The 4896-nt window shown below is 42.7% G+C and overlaps 1 pseudogene; it reads left to right on the forward strand.

The window, feature by feature from the left end:
- Nucleotides 1-4516: 4516 nt before the first annotated feature.
- Nucleotides 4517-4896, forward strand: part of LOC116070758 — an 11492-nt pseudogene continuing 11112 nt past the window's right edge.

Raw genomic sequence — 4896 nt, forward strand, 5'->3', positions numbered from 1 at the left:
CGTGAGGAAGGGGCGGGGCTGAGGGGGGGTCTCCGTGGGGCGGGGCTAAGCCATGGGGAAGGAGCAGGGCTGAGGGGGTCTCCGTGGGGCGGAGCTGGGAGTCTCTGTGAGGCTTGGCTGGGGGGTTCTCCGTGGGGCGTGATTGGAGTGGCACCTTGGGCTGAGGGCTCACCTTCTGGTCCAGCCAGATCCTGAGGCCTGGGCAGACAGCAGGCCTGAAAAGACAGCATTCAGGAAGACACAAAGCGAAAGTAACAGTTTCTGTGGTGTGTTTTGGGTTTTTTAAAATTGTTTTGTTTTGTTTAACAAAAGGGAGAAAATAAACAGATGAATATATGCTTATCACAGAACAGGATATGTTATCAGGACGACAAAGGATATGTTTTGTTAAGTGCCCATGTTGTTAATATAATTTGATTTATAGCTTCCTTTTATGTCTGAAGAGACCAATTGAGAAGTAATTCAGTGTTCAGGATTGTAATCCCTATGATTAAGAGGTTGAGGCAGGAGGTTGGGAGTTTGGGTGCCAGGCCTAAAATTGAACGCTATCTCAGAAAGAGCAAAAAGGGCGTGGTGACTGACCGTGGACTGTTAACCTGGGTGAGACTATCAGAGTGTCAACAGCATAGGACACACCCTAGGCCAATGCTGAAGTCATCCAAGTAACATTTCAGTCCTCAAGACGTTTTTAACATTCAAACATGCATTAGGAAGGGACATACAAGTTGCCCACCCCCACCCCACCCCTGCTTCTACAGATTTAGCTTCTAGATGTGGCCATCTATCCTGGAATAAGGAAGATGGTTGGTTGTACCTCAAACCTGGCTAAAATCTCTTATTTTATTTATTTTTATATGTATGGACATCACTGCCTGTGGGTACGGCTGTGTGTGACTTCTATGCCCCATGCCTGTGGAGGCCAGAGAGGGCTCCACAGCCCAGTTGCAGCTCCAGTAAAAAGGTGCTTCTACATATCTTTCTGTCTTTCTAGAACTAAAACGAGTGACTACATTTCTAGTATTTGAGAAGAAAATAAAGCAAGATAGCATTATAGATACACAATCCACTAAAAGGTTTGCAGTCTAATGATTTTGTTCTTTACTTTTTCTGTCTGTTGAAACCTTTTCTGTACTATGTAAGGTAGAATTGAAAGAAGGTCGTGAGTATCTGTACATCAAGCTAGAGATTGCCTGACAAATCTTATATCCATCTTCTGGAACTAGAGTTACAGATGGCTGTGTCTACCCATGTGGGTGCTGGGAATAGAACCCAGGTCTTAAGGAAGAACAGCAAGTGCTCTTTACCAGGGAAGCCTTCTCTCCAGCCATGACTGAGAGCTTTGAAAATCAATTACAACCCTACATTTTCTGGTTTGATAGGAAGACAGTACCATTAAGTGAATCCTCTCACTTTCTTGGAATAACTACTAAATGGAATTTTGTCAGTTGTGACAGTAAGGTACTAAGGATCTGTGCTACGTGCTTGAAAATAAAAGCTATGAGATTGCTACAGAACTGACGTTCAGTTTTTTAAATTACTATTATTATTACTTCACACGTGTGTACGTGTGTGATGTAGGTATGTACACATGCTGCAACATGTCTTTTCTGGTCTTGTCTATTTGGTGTTCTGTGTACTTCTTCTGTCTTTCCATAGACTGGGGAAGTTTTCTTCTAGGATCCTGTTGGTCTGGTCTATGCCACTGACTTGTGCTTCTTGTCCCTTACCTGGGACTGTAGTTCCAAGGTTTGGTTTGTCTATGGTGTCCCACATTTCCTGGGTGTTCCTTTCCTGTGTTATTTTCTTCTCCATATTCCTTGATTATTTGCTCTATATCTCTGCTTTAACTTTGAGTCCTGACTTCCTATGTGTCAGGGTTTCCTGTGGGTTCTAGCTGAGTCACTAGAGTCTCCCTCCTCAGTGTTTCTGTCTCCTCATGGAGTCCCATTCTCAAGCCCAGGCCTGTCTCCATCATTTCCTTCAGCCTGGTTTATGTTCTCTCAGACACCACTCAGGCACTTAGATTCTTTCTCCTTGATTCACTGAGCTGTTTCTTTGCATCCACTTTAAACCCCTTGAACTCTAATGAAATTAAGAAGTTCTTGTGGGGCTGGAGAGAGGCCTCAGAGGCTAAGAACATGGGCTGTTCTTCCAGATGTCCCTGAGTTCAATTCCCAGCAACCACATGGTGGTTCACACCGTCTATAATGAGATCTGATTCCTTCTTCTGGCCTGCAGGTGTATGTGCAGACAGGACACTCACATTTATAAAATATATAAATAAATAAATCTTTTAAAAACCATTTTTAAAGAAGCTCTGTAAAAAATATTTCCTGGAAACAGTAACTATCTCTAATAAGTGTGTTATAATCTATGGATTTTTCAGAAAATCGTAGCTTCCCTTATTTATGCACAAATAATATTTACTAAGTTAGAGAATATCAGAAAGTTTAACCAGACTCACTACACTAAATTCTTGAGGATCCCAAAGCTCTCACTGCAGACATATGATCTCTGAGATGATTCTTTATGAGGTCATTTGATTGTTTAAGTTTGAACCCTGGGGTTCCTACCCAAAGAACAAAACCACAGCCCCATCTCTCTTATCTCCTGTCTAATTGTAAATACACAACTCCCCCCAGAGTGAGACCCACAGTGGGCAGAGGTCAGAGTGAGACCCACAGTGGACCAGAGGTCAGAGGTTGGGCTGCCCTGTGCCTAGGATCCATTTGGAACTCTTGTGTCCTTAGAGCTGCTTTAGTTCGTTATGGACGCTATCTATTCTGCCACAGCTCCCACTGGAGTCTTCCTGATCCCAGCCAGCACTTGCTCAGGAAAGCTTCCTCCTTAGTTGACTGCTCTGAGAATTGTCTGCCATCTCTTGGCAGCCCTGTCTTTACAGCATGTCCTCATTCCCTTTGTTTAAACTCTCTTTTAATTGTCATGTATTTGGATGTTTGCCCACATGCATGTAAGTGCACACCGTGTGTGTGCAGCATCCACTGAACCCAGAAGAACATGTCAAATCCCCTAGAACCTAAGTTAGAGAAAGCTGTGAGCCACCATTTTGGTATTGGGAATCAAACCCAAGTCCTCAGGAAGAGCAGCTAGTAGTCTTAACCACTGAGCCATCTTCCAGAACAATCTGGGTATGTTAAATGGATTTGTAAACTGTCAATATTTTCAACTTACAGAGGATTTGTAAGGGTGGGTGTAATATCCTTATAGGTAGATCTGTACATAAAAACATAGTCAGAGTATAAGCCTTTACATACAGGGGATGGAAGGCCATGATGTGAAGACAGGACTGGCAATTTCAACAAAGTGACAGGACTCAACATTAACTCACAAAAAGCAGTAGCTTTCCCATACACAAATGGCAAACAGTCTGGGAAAGAAATCAGGGAAACTGTGCCTTACTTCCCAGGACAGCCTCAAATAGATGGCAGACTTGTTTAAAAGAGGAACCTTCTCAGGGAAATGGCTAAAACAGAGCAGGAGAAGGCGCCACTAGGAGGCGGGGGCGGTATGCTCCTCGCTCACAGTAATTGCTTTCACTTCTGCCAGATTTCCCAGAACTACAGTAGTGTTAAAATACTTCTCCCCAGGAGTAACTTCTCAAACAGACAATATCTGTTATGTTTTTCATTACCATTGGAAACCCACTAAATTATAGGTGTAGCTCCTGAGTGACCTTGATTGAACATTTAGAATTATGTTTTATTAGTTGTCAAAAATTAGAGAAAGATTACAGCTGGGACTTGTAAGAGGAATTATTTCGTGCACAGAGTACCATGTTTGCAAGTAAAATTAAGCATGTAAAACTAAATGTGTCGGCTGGCACATCAGTGTTCTCCAAGTGCACTTTGTGCAATGAGAGCCCCTTTGCCCAAAATAGGTCTCCCAGCCTGTCACGATACATAAATATCTGTCAGGGAAGTGGTTCATAACCTTTTCAGATTGAGAGCTCCTATAAGCAAATTTTCACAGTCCCCTGTCTGAAAATTCTTGAATTATGAAGATAATAGATAGATGATTCACGAATAGAATAGAATAGAATAGAATAGAATAGAATAGAATAGAATAGAATAGAACAGAAATTCCAGGATCTACACCCATCAGTATACAGTGAAAAGCAGAGAACAAATGTGCAAATTAATTACTCAGTAGCAAAGTTCTTCGCTTGAGCAAGACCATGATCCCCTGATGTAAATATATAGTTTAATTGTGTCAGGCAGTGAACGTTCTGGGGACTACATGAAAGGAATTGCTGGCCCACCTTAAAAATTACAACACAAATTCCACTTTTGAGATGGAAACATCTTGCTTTTTTTGTTGGACCACTCTTGGAAACTCTGGAACTCTCAGAAATTGGAATTTATTTACCTTTCTGCCTATAAGAAAGGACACCCTTCCTGTCATTCATTAATTACCAATACCTGATATGATTTGATTGTATCCTACCTGCACATAGTTTTCCCTGAACATATACCAAAATTAAAGACCTTTCAAATATCAGTGAGAGGTTGATTTCTCAAAAATATCACTGCAACACATTTTCTGGTCCAGGTGTGTGATTTGCTGCAGCAATCATGGCTAGCCATCTGGAACTCAATAATGTCACCAAGATGTCCACCCTGGGCTTGGACACTTGGAAGTCCCCTCCTGGCCAGGTGACTGAGGCTGTGAAGGTTGCTATTGACATGGGGTTTGCCATATTGACTAAGCCCAGATGTGCTAGAATGAGAAGGAGGTGGGAGTGGCCCTCCAGGAGAAGCTCGAGGAACCAGGTGGTGAAGCGCCAGGATCTTTTCATCATCAGCAAACCGTTGTAGGATACCGACCAGCAGCTTCCTACTAGCGTGGGTTTCCACGAACCGGGAATGTGGGAGACCT

This window comes from Mastomys coucha, unplaced genomic scaffold (assembly GCF_008632895.1).
Source record: "Mastomys coucha isolate ucsf_1 unplaced genomic scaffold, UCSF_Mcou_1 pScaffold22, whole genome shotgun sequence".
NCBI classification, from domain to species: domain Eukaryota; kingdom Metazoa; phylum Chordata; class Mammalia; order Rodentia; family Muridae; genus Mastomys; species Mastomys coucha.